The sequence below is a fragment of the Bos indicus genome, chromosome 13, assembly GCF_029378745.1.
Source record: "Bos indicus isolate NIAB-ARS_2022 breed Sahiwal x Tharparkar chromosome 13, NIAB-ARS_B.indTharparkar_mat_pri_1.0, whole genome shotgun sequence".
In the NCBI taxonomy this organism is placed as follows: Eukaryota; Metazoa; Chordata; class Mammalia; order Artiodactyla; family Bovidae; genus Bos; species Bos indicus.
The window spans coordinates 20,795,976-20,808,885 of record NC_091772.1 but is presented as its reverse complement, the minus strand read 5'-3'; the positions used below and the strand labels follow the sequence as shown (position 1 = coordinate 20,808,885).

General features: G+C 36.9%; 1 protein-coding gene across 1 annotated transcript in view; it reads right to left on the bottom strand.

Annotated features, from left to right (window-relative positions):
• Positions 1 to 12,910, bottom strand: part of MALRD1 (MAM and LDL receptor class A domain containing 1) — a 553,710-nt gene that overhangs the window by 451,719 nt on the left and 89,081 nt on the right. The gene's annotated exons all lie outside the window — the stretch shown is intronic.

The window sequence follows — 12,910 nt, the reverse complement described above, 5'->3', positions numbered from 1 at the left end:
ATATTTAGGTCTTTAATCTATTTTGAGTTTATCTTTGTGTGTAGTGTTACAAAGTGTTCTAATTTCATTCTTTTACTGGTAGCTGTCCAGTTTTCCCAGCAGCACTTACTGAAGAGACTATCTTTGCTTCATTGTATATTCTTACCTCCTTTATCAAAAATAGGATATCCATAGATGCAGGGGTTTATCTCTGGGCTTTCTATCTTGTTGATCTTTGTTTCTGTTTTCATGTCAGTACCATCCTCTCTTGATGACTATAGCTTTGTAGTATAGTCTGAATTCAGAAAAGTTGATTCCTCCATCTCCCTTCTTCTTTCTCAAGATTGCTTTGGCAATTTGGGGTCTTTTGTGTTTCCATATTAATTGTGAGATTTTTTGTTCTAGTTCTGTGAAACATTCCATTGGTAATTTGGTAAGGATTACATTGAATCTATAGATTGCATTTGGTAGTATAGTTATGTTCACAATATTGATTCTTCCTAACCCAGGAACATGGAATATCTCTCCATCTGTTTATGTCATCTTTGATTTCTTTCATCAGTGTCTTATAGTTCCCTGTATACAGCTCTTTTCTATCCTTAGGTAGGTTTATTCCTTGGTATTTTATTCTTTTTATTACAATAGAAAATGGGATTGATTCTGTTAGGCGAAGCACACTGACTGAAACCGCCCACCCTGGCCAGGCCCTTTAGTAACTATTCGCATGAGTTGTTTTATGACAGGAGATCCTGGTAAGGAACACGGAACTAATAAGCGACCACCAACCGGAAGAGTTTGGGAAAGGTCAAAAGGAGACACCGCGTGTCTGTCCACATCCCAGAATCCCTCTCGCTAGCATCCATCTTGGCTGGACAATGCGTGCACCACCAGGAAAGACTCTGAATTAGAATGATTTGCCAAAGACAACCCGGAAACTAATCCCATTACCACCAAACCTGAGACTGCAAGCCACGCAGCAGAGCAGTTCTCCTGGGTTCCCTTACCCTCCTGCTCTCCACCCGGGTGCCCTTTCCCAATAAAATCTCTTGCTTTGTCAGCACATGTGTCTCCTTGGACAATTCATTTCCTAGTGTTAGACAAGAGCCCAGTTTCGGGCCCTGGAAGGGGTCCCCCTTGCAACAATTCCTTGATTTCTCTTTCTGATATTTCATTGTTGGGGTATAGGAATACAAGTGATTTCTGTGTACTCATTCTGTATCCTGCCACCACTTTGTAAATTCAGTGATTATCTCTAGAAATTTTCTGAAGATATCTTTAGGATTTGGTATGTATAGTATCATGTCATCTGCAAACAGTGAGAGTTTTACTTCTTTTCCAATCTGGATTCCTTTTCTTTCTTTCTGTTCTCTGATTGCCACAGCTAGGACTTCTAAAACTATGTTGAATAGTAGTAGTGAGAGTGGGCACCCTTGTCTTGTTCCTGATCTTACAGGGAATGCTTTCAGTTTTTCACCATTGAGAACAACATTTGCTGTGGTTTTATCATATATGGCCTTTATTATGTTGAGGTAGGTTCCTTTGATGCCCATTTTTTGAAGAGTTTTTAATCATAAATGGGTGTTGAATTCTGTCAAAAGCTTTTTCTGCATCTATTGAGATTATCATATGGTTTTTATCTTTCAATTTGTTAATATGGTGTATCACATTGGTTGATTTGCATATATTTAAGAATGCTTGCATGCCTGTAATAAACCCAACATGATCATGGTGTTACGACCATTTTAATGGGTTGTGGAATTCCGTTTGTTACTCACAGCAGAGCAAATATATTAACATCTCTACATACTCTACACACATTTCTTTTAGCAGATATTAAGTACAACCACTGTTTATTATTATTATTAACCAGGTTACTGGCAATAGATTATCATGACTTCTTTTATGCACACTGTCTATAGATTTTCTCACTAGATTGCTTTTCCCTAAAGTAAAAACTCCTTTCTATGTCTACCATACAAACCTAACAAAGTGTTGGAAATGTTCAAACAGTCTTAAAATACAGTCACTGGAAATACCAACCTATTTTAATGCCTTTCTTATAAATACCCATGGGGGTGAAATGGTTCACAGTCTTTGAGAACTTTACAAATTTAAGCACCCTGAAGACTCAGTGGGTGAAATGAAAATCAATCCCAAGATCCATTTATCACACTACCTCTATCTCTACTGAACTAACTGCATGACCACAACCACAGGAAGAGCTGTGATATTCATTGTGTGTGCCTATTTTTCTTAGCTATACATTATTTAATACATATAAATTCATTTTAAACAATGTCAGGAACAAAATAAGTGCATGAGAACTGTGTAACAGAATTTATATTATTATCATACCATCTTTAAACCCATGTTTAAGTCTACACCCCAAAGAAAGGGGTTTCTATCAACCTTGGAGGAAAATGATAACTTCACTATCTACAGTGGTAAAGTTCTTCAAGGCAAGGAGACAGGGACTGTTAAGCAAATCTAGTGTTCAACAGGAGAGGATGATTAAATCCACTTATATTTCTCATCACAACCATCACTAACCTGAAAATAGAAACTAAATGGACAACTGTAGCAGGTGTGAAACTAAAGAGAAGGACTGAAGTAGTTGGGGTATACAAGCAAAAATAATGCCACTTATACTTCTAGCTTATAATTTTCAGAGTGAAGAAGAACAATGAGCATGCCGAAAAACAAAATCCAAGTGCCTCTTGATGAAAGTGAAAGAAGAGAGTGAAAAAGCTAACTTAAAACTCAACATTCAATAAACTAAGATCATGACATCTGGTCCCATCACTTCATGGCAAATAGATGGGGAAACAATGGAAACAGTGACAGACTTTATTTTCTTGGGCTCAAAAATCACTGCAGATGGTGACTGCAGCCATGAAATTAAAAGATGCTTGCTCCTTGGAGGAAAAGCTGTGACAAACCTAGACAGCATATTAAAAAGCAGAGACATCACTTTGCTGACCAAGGTGCATATAGTCAAAGGTATGTTTTTTCCAGTAGTCATGTATGGATGTGAGAGTTGGACCATTAAGAAAGCTGAGCACTGAAGAATTGATGCTTTTGAACTGTGGTGCTGGAGAAGACTCTTGAGAGTGCCTTGGACAGCAAGGAGATCCAACCCGGCAATCCTAAAGGAAATCAGTCCTGAATATTCATTGGAAGGGCTGATGCTGAAGCTCCAATACTTTGGCCACCTGATGCGAAGAACTGTCTGATTGGAAAAGACCCTGATGCTGGGAAAGATTGAAGACTGGAGGAGAAGGGAACAACAGAGGATGAGATGGTTGGATGGCATCACCAACTCAATGGATGTGAGTTTGAGTAAGCTCCAGCAGTTGGTAATGGACAGGGAAACCTGGCTGCAGTCCATGGGGTTGCAAAAGTCAGACATGACTGAGCAACTAAACTGAACTAAGCTCAACACAATGATGCACACAAAATCTTTCCATAGATACTCTTAATAATGTAACTTATTGAAATTTAATCTTAAATAATCATAGAAAAAGACTTTCCTATTAAATACATAGATTCATATTCTCAACAGAATTTTCAACTGAGAAAATTTACTGTCTACTGCATTACCTATTTTATTATTTTATCCCTACTGTCCTGAATTTCTCTAGCCTAACAACATAATTATCCACAACAAAGACTGATCAAATCATCATGGGTTATTTACCAGATTTTGCTTGTCTACAGAAATAGTTTTCTCTTTCCTCAGTGATCAATGGCTCCACAATTGAGAATGAATGGATTTTTTCTCAACTTCATGGTTTTATGTCACAGAAATGATGAGCCTTTCACCAGAAACAACTTCCCATTTAGTCTTTTACAGTTACCTCTGTCTAGGGAGATCTTTTTTTTTTTTTTTTGGACTGGAAAACAGTGTCTAAATCATGGAGGACAATATGAAGAGAAAGAGAACCCGGTTCGGTAAGGAAAAAAATAGCAAGGTCTCCTTCTTTCTACAAAAACATGTAGACTGATATACATTTAAGCAAGATGCTAAATAATTAGCAAATCTAGTTTTATTTGGAGACCCTTTTTTTCCCTGGCAGTCGGGCCTATAGAAAACAGCATTAGATAGAAAACAGGAAATAGCTTATTTCCACATCTTTCATTAAAATAAAAAGCAATTGGTGGTTATACAGAAAAGTACATTTTAGGAAGCCTTAAATTCTATAATTGAGTTTATATATGTTCAATCTCACCAAAAAATACCTTCTCAAAGAACATTTTTTTTTAGAATATAAGCAGTAAAAGCAGAGCCTTCATTAGATCTCTCTACCATACATGCACACACAGACACAAACATATACACATTCTCAAGAAATAGAGAACAAAAGAAACACAGATATGGAAAATTCAAGCTTTCTCATAATGCTATTGTGTCATGAAAGAAATCTGTCTCACTGCAGAATACAAAAATTGCTATTGGAAGGTAAAGCAAAGTGAATCAAAATGTTAGTCACTCAGTCATGTCCGACTTTTTGAGACCTCATGGTCTGTAGCCCATTAGGCTTCTCTGTCCATGGAGTTCTCCCGGCAAGAATACTGGAGTGGGTAGCCATTCCCTTCTCCTGGGGACCTTCCCAACCCAGGGATCAAACCTGGATCTCCTGCATTCAGGTGGATTCTTTACCATCTGAGCCATCAGGGAAGCCCATTGGAAGGTAAAACATTAGTAAAAATACATGGAGATGGCCTCCAAAGCATCAACACATAAAATCACTTGGCCTCTACCTCACTATCAGCTGTAGAAATGCCAGGGTTTAATACATACATTTTTATATTTAGCAGACATAGTAGTTTGGGAAAAATAAACAGCCAATATTTAAGTTTGAAAAGTCAAATCAGAAAAATAATAAATCACTCTCCTTTTCTGCTCAACCTGCCTTGGCTTAGACTTTATTGAATTCAAACCAAGTACTGATGTATGTGTTTTTTCCTGTGAACAGAGAGAAAAGTAGAAAATAAGAAATTGTGTAGATCTATTTTTAGAAAGGAAGCATATGCATTTTCCGCTAACCAGTTTTTAGACAGAAATACAAGTGCTTAGAAAATGATGTTTGGGAATATTATAATACCTTTAAAACACAGAGAGTTGTTTAAAAAAATACAGGCTTTCTCATCTATCTGATAAACTATGTCTTTTACCAAAACTGGTTAAAAATTACATTTGGTAATTTTTTCCTAAAAAGTTCAAAGATATTTTAGAGACACAGAATATCTAAATCATAGTAAGTTTAACAACTTTTTTGAGGTAAGTCATAATCATTCTTATTATAAAGAAAGACAACTCAAATTAGGTCCGAGATAGTTGTGAAAATTAGAATAAATTGCATTTAGATATTAATATTTGAAACCCTAGAGGAGCAATATTCCTTTTACAGAGAATTAATTTTTATGTGTAGAAATCCTGAGTGTGGTATCGTCTCTTCCTCCTTACAGATAATCTTTTTTTTTTTTTAAGCAATTAAGCTTTCTATGATTATACAGTGGAAGTCAAAAATAGATTTAAGGGACTAGATCTGATAGACAGAGTGCCTGATGAACTATGGGCAGAGGTTCATGACATTGTACAGGAGACAGGGATCAAGACCATCCCCATGGAAAAGAAATGCAAAAAAGCAAAATGGCTGTCTGGGGAGGCCTTACAAATAGCTGTGAAAAAAAGAGAAGCAAAAAGCAAAGGAGAAAAGGAAAGATTTAAGCATCTGAATGTAGAGTTCCAAAGAATAGCAAGGAGAGATAAGAAAGCCTTCCTCAGCGATCAATGCAAAGAAATAGAGGAAAACAATAAAATGGGAAAGACTAGAGATCTGTTCAAGAAAATTAGAGATAAGAAGGGAACATTTCATGCTTCAACTAAAAAGCCTCTTGATGAAAGTGAAAGAGGAGAGTGAAAAAGTTGGCCTAAAGCTCAAGATTCAGAAAACTAAGATCATGGTATCTGGTCCCGTCACTTCATGGGAAATAGACGGGGAAACAGTGTCAGACTTTATTTTTGGGGGCTCCAAAATCACGGCAGATGGTGACTGTAGCCATGAAATTAAAAGACGCTTACTCCTTGGAAGGAAAGTTATGACCAACCTAGATAGCATATTGAAAAGCAGAGATGTTACTGTGCCAAGAAAGGTCCGTCTAGTCAAGGCTATGCTTTTTCCAGTGGTCATGTATGGATGTGAGAGTTGGACTGTGAAGAAAGATGAGCACCGAAGAATTGATGTTTTTGAACTGTGGTGTTGGAGAAGACTCTTGAGAGTCCCTTGCACTGCAAGGAGATCCAACCAGTCCATTCTAAAGGAGATCAGCCCTGGGTGTTCTTTGGAAGGATGGATGCTAAAGCCGAAACTCCAATACTTTGGCCACCTCATGCGAAGAGTTGACTCATTGGAAAAGACTCTGATGCTGGGAGGGGTTGGGGGCAGGAGGAAAAGGGGACGACAGAGGATGAGATGGCTGGATGGCATCACCAACTCGATGGACGTGAGTTTGAGTGAACTCCGAGAGTTGGTGATGGACAGGGAGGCCTGGCGTGCTGCAATTCATGGGGTCACAAAGAGTTGGACACAACTGAGCAACTGAACTGAACTGAACTGAAGCTCTCTATGGGAAATCTGACAAGTTAGTTCTCTGCTAGACTCTCAGCCTAAAATCACTATGCTTACTTCTCTTTTTTGTTGCAAAGAAGACAAAAGATGCCTACTTTTACTCCAAATTCTTAACTTCATTTCAACTCACAGCTGGAATCTTTAATGTATGAATTCATAAAAATGGGTTGAAGAATTAGCATTTGTATGACAAAACAGATTCATCAGGATAAAATCAGCCTTGCAGGGGTTGGGGGTGGGGGACAAGCAAAGAAATAAAGACAAAGATTTTAGAGATATGAAGTTCATTTGCTTATTTTTTAACTCAATTCACTATAATCATGGATCCAATGCCAAATAAAGATTCCCATCCTCTTTTTGTGTCTATAAATCTTTTAAATCCCTGAAACACACAATTGGAATGGAAAGAAATTTAGTACATTTCTGATTTATGAGATGTAATGTGATAAACACAATAATTTCTAAAGAGAAAAGATTAAGGTTTCTCTCTTTTTTAAGGATATTACTGTTTTAAAACTTCCAGACAGAATTCCTAAGATACCATTTGACATCCTAGGGGCCTGGGAGCATGATTTCTCCTCCAAAAGTAAATTCTTTCACTGGATTCAAATTTCCTATTGCTCAAACTGATCAAGGAAGCAACTTTTCATTTCTGGAAACTATCATTTTCAATTTAATGATGAACTTGAAAGGACAGAAAGGTTGCAAAATGTGTGGTTAAGAATGTGTTCTGGGAACAGATCACCCACATGTAAGATCTTCCACCAATTACAAACTACACAACATTAGGAACACATGCCAATTATAATCACATTGTGTCCCAGCTCCAAATCTACCCTCTTTGCTCTGCTTTGAGATAACAGAGCTGGACTGTGAAAACATTTCTCTTTTCAATAGCTCATGCAATGGTTGGCTTTCTTAATAAAGAGCAAAGAATGACACAAAGCATGGCAGAACAAGGATCCTCCCTTTTTGGTTCCAGGGTGCTTTTTTCTTGTTTTTGTTCTTAAACCATGACAACCAACCTTATAAGACAATGCAGTTAAGTCACCCTTCAGTGAGTTTTGCAAGTATCTTGGTGGATAATTTCTTCCTTGAATACTAAGCTGTTAACAAAATCTAGCCCACAGCACCCCAGCAGATTTCTCCAGATGGAAGAACACTTCCAAATACACCTTCAGGCCAACATTACCCAAATACCAAAATCAGAAAAGGATGCCACAAGGGAGAAAAATAAAGGGCCAATATTTCTGATGAACAAAGATCCTCATCAAACACCTCAATAAAAATATTAGCAAACCAAATTCAAGAGCACCTTAAAAGGTTTAAACACCAGGATCAAGAAGGATTCACTTCCGGAATGCAGTGATGCTTCAGTATTTACAAATGTAATACACCATGTAACAAAATGAAGCAAATGTGATATATCATGAGAACAGAATGAAGGATAAAAATCATATAATCATCTCCATAGATGCAGAAAAAGCACCTAACAAAATTCAACATCCATTTATGATAAAAACTCTCAACAAAATGGGTATTAACAGAATGCAGCTCAACATAGTAAAAGCCATATATGACAAGCCTACAATCAACATCATAATCTATGATGAAAGCTGAACATTTCTCCTCTAAGATCAAATACAGGACAAAGATGCCTACACTTATCATTTTTATTTAACAGTATTGGAAGACCTAGTCACAATATCCACCAAGAAAAATAAAATAAAGAGCATCAAAATCAGAAACAAAAAATAAAACTATTTGCAGATGACATTATAAAAGATTCCCCAAAAATCTGTTAGAACCAATCAATGAATTGGTAAAGCTGCAGGATACAGAAACAATATACAAAAATCTATTGCCCTTCTATATATCAATAATGAACTATGAGAGATAAATTAAGAAAATATTGACACATAAAATTGCACCAAAAAAAAAAAAAAAAAACCCCACAAAGTATTAGGGAATCAATATAACCAAGGGGGTGAAAAACCTGGACACTAAAATCTATAAAACATTGATGAAAGACATGGATGATGACACAAATAAATGGAACAATTTTCTATGCTCAATGAATTGTAAGAATTTATATTGTTATAATGTCCATGCTACCCCTCCCCGCCCTTCACCTCCTCCCCCCCACCCCCCGCCCTGCCTATGAGGCAATCTACAGATTTAATGTAATCCCTAACAAAGTTTCAGGGGTATTTTTCACAAAAATAGAACAAACTATCCTAAAATTTTTATGGAACCACAAGAGACACCAAATATCCAAAGCAATCTTGAGAAAGAAGAACAAAGACAGAGGCATCTCACATCCTAATTCCAAATTATATTACAAAGGTATCATACTTAAAACTATGTTATTGCCATACATAAAAACAAACATGGATCAATGGAACAGAATAGAGAGCCCAAAAGTAAACCCACCCATAGATAATTAATGTTCAATAAAGAAGGTAAAAATAAACAATGGGGAAAAGATAGTCTCTTCAATAAATGGTGCTGGGAACACTGGACAGTCACGTAAAAATAAAACCAAAGTGGGCCACTCTCTTTACACCATACACAAAAATTACCTCAAAATAGATTATAAACTTCAACATAAGACTTGAAACATAAAAGCTCTAGAAGAAAACACAGGCAAGAAGCTCCATGACAAAAGTCTCTGAAACGCTTTTTCAATTTGACACCAGAAGCTAAGTCAACAAAAGCAAAAATAAACAAGCGGGATTACATCCAAAAGGTTCATCCCTGTTTCTGGTTCAGAGTTCCTAAAATCCTTGGAATTTCCTAAGTGTGCATGCGTGCATGCTAAGTCACTTCAGTCCTGTCCAACCCTTTGCAACCCTATGGACTGTAGTCCACCCAGCTACTCTGTCCATGGGATTCTCCAGGCAAGAATACTGGAGTGGGTTGCCATTCCCTTCTCCAAGGGATCTTCCCAACCCAGGGATCAAATGTGCATCTCCTGAGGTTCCTGCACTGCAGGTGGTTTGTTTACTGCTAAGCCACTAGGGATTCCTTAGTATGGAGAATAACAAAGTTGTGTATTCTCATGTTAATTAGGCAACTTTGGAGTGAACCTAAGGACAGAGGGCGGTTGCCAATGGAACCAAATATGTGATTAGAGGTTGGAACTTCCAGTCCTACCCCTGACCACCGAGGAGAGGAGATAGGCTGGAGGTTGAATTGGTGGCCAATGATTTAATCAATCACATTAATATCTATGTAATGAAGCCTTCATAATAACCAAAAAGGATGGAGTCTGGAGAGTTTCTAGGTTGGTGAACACATGGAGGTGTTGAGAGAGTAGCACCTGGAGAGGACACAGAAGCCCCTTATCCTTTGCCCCCACTCTGTGTCTCTTCCATCCAACTGTTGCTGAGTTAGATCCTTTTATAATAAACGGGTCATCTAGTAAGTAGAATGTTTCTTTGAGTTCTGTGAGCTGCCCTAGCAAATTAATCAAATCCAAGGAGGGAGTCCAAGGAACCTGATTTAAAGCCAGCCCATTAATAACAACCTGGACTTGAGATCATCATCCAAAGTACAGCAGAAGAAGGGGGGCCATCTTATAGGACTGAGCCTCAACCTGCAGAACTTAATGGCATCTCTAGGTAGATAGTGTCAGAACTGAGTTAAAGGTGTAGGACACTCAGATGGTGCCCTGAATTTATCTGAAGAAAACAAAAACACTAACTCAATAAGATATTTGTGCCCCCTGCTCACTACAGCATCACTACAATAATGAAGAAAATGTGGTACATAGACACAATGGAATAATATTCAGCCACAAAATACAAAGGAATCTTGTTGTTTGTGACAACAAAGATAGACCTTGAGGGCATTAGGCTAAGTGAAGTAAGTCTGACAGAGAAAGACAAATACCATATGATTTCATTTGGAATCTAGAAAACAGACAGACAATAAAAACCCAAGGTCCTAGTTCAGGGAACAGATTGGTGATGGCCAGAGGCAGGGAATTGGGGATCAAAGGGTACAAATTTATAAGTCATGAGGGTGTAATAACATATAGCATGGTAATAATAATCAATAATATTATATTGTGCATTTGAAAGTTGTTAAGTGAGTAAATTTTTAAAGGACAATGGAGATCCCATATGCTACAACTAAGATCCAATACAGCCAAATAAATATTTTGTTTAAATAAAAGTTCTCATTATAAGAAAAAATTGTATAACTATGTATGGTGATATAACTAGACTTATTTTCATGGTTATTTTGCATTATATTCAAATATCAGAGCACTGTGTTGTATGCCCGAAACCAATATAATGTTATACATTAATCACACCTTGATAAAAATATTTTTAAGATATTAATAACAAAAAAAGAAACCTTCTTCATTAATTAAGTAGCACGCACTTTACATTCAGCGAGTAAATATGTACCCACAGATCTTAGTCGAGTGATTCTGGACTCTCTCACTCACCACAGTTAGCTTCCTCTGCTCCATCTGGACAGTCAGACGTGAAATCATGCACCCTGCTGGATGAAGTCCAGCCTGCGTCCTCAGGTGGCACAAGTCCAGCTTCAAATTAAGAGATGGAGAGAATAAAACATCTTTTTCTCTTCCAACAAATAGATGGAATGTATAATTGTTTCATGAACACTAGTTTTTAAATGGGCTAAAGATGGCAAGCATAGGGTCTCAATAAATCTCTGGCCATAAATATAACATAATTCACCATAAGTAGGACTTGACAAGTCCCCTTCTACTCCCATCCCTAAACTCCTGCTTGGTAGAAATACTAAAGTCCATGAAGGAGATCTTACAATTGCCTACTGGATAAATTTGTACAAATGGTAAGAAAGTTTTTTCCTTTGTGTAAAATCATTGGTCTTTCAGGAATAATTCACCTAAGTTTGGCCTAATGAGAATTATGCTCTAACCAACTGAGCTGGCGTGCCAATTGAAGCACACATGAATGAGTTTTGAGTTAATTTATGAAGAGAATTCTCTGTAAGTGAGATCAAGTATTCTCAGAGACTTCTACTAGGGTTAATTTTACTGATAATTTCAAACTTTTAACCACTTCGGCTTCCAAATACACTGCCCTCAATGTCAATTCTAATACCTTCCTACTATTCCAATTCTGGTGATGCAGCATTTAATTAGGAGAAGGAAAATATTTAATTAATTAACAGAAATAAGGTAATTCTGGTTAACCCTCCAAAACTCATTAATCATTAAATCTGCTGCTTTGCATTCTGTAATGTCTATCAACACCCCCTCCCCCTCCCCACACACACTCACACTACACACAGCTTAGAATGGTTTATTGTAAATTCAGGACACATATTCTGAATAATGTAAAAGCATGTTAACACAGTACAGTTAGGACATAGAATATACAGCCTCACCAATGAAAGATGCCTTTAATAAAGGATCTTTAATGAAAAGTTCTTTAACTCAGATCTCAATTTAAAATTGTTTCTCCTATATCATCCTTGATTAATGCACTTAGCTCCTGTTAAGAATGCAACTTCTCTCACTAAATATGTCATATAAGAAAACATAACTTCAGAATGTATGACATGCCTGATGTCCACATGCAATTATTTTTTATGTAAAGAGATTAATAAAATGAAGTGTGACAATTTTCAGAAACATTTTTAACATTCATTTTTGTTTCTTAAGTGAGACCTGAGGAAAGGGGTGGTCAGAGAGAAACATCAACCAGTGTTAAAATAACAGAGTAACTGCAGGCAAAATATATACCCGTTTCAACGTGCTCTCACAAAGACTCCATGGACTATAGACCCCCAGGCTCCTCTGTCCATGGGATTTCTCAGACAGGAATACTGCAGTGGATTGCCATTTCCTTCTCTAGGGGATCTTCCCCACCCAGGGATCAAACCTGAGTCTCCTGCATTGGCAAGTGAATTCTTCACCACCGAGACACCAGGGAAGCCTGTATATTATGGAGAGGTTTTCAAAAATGCCTATTCTATTATTTGGGATCCATTGTTATGACAGTATATCTTTCTCTCAATTGAAATTTTCTACAAAATATGTAGTCAAAGAATTAGTCAAACTCCATCTATTTCTTGAAAAAGTTGTTTTGAATTTAAACACATAATTTTAGGGTCAATTTTGAAATTCTTCTTTGGCCTTAAGTCACTTTTCCAAACAATACTTTTTTTGAACTCCTGAGTGATTCTGAAACATGAATTTAATTACATATTCACTTGAAGTATCAAACAATATTAAAATACAATAGATTATTAGAGAGGTATTTTAAAACACGCAAAATATTTAAAATTCTTTC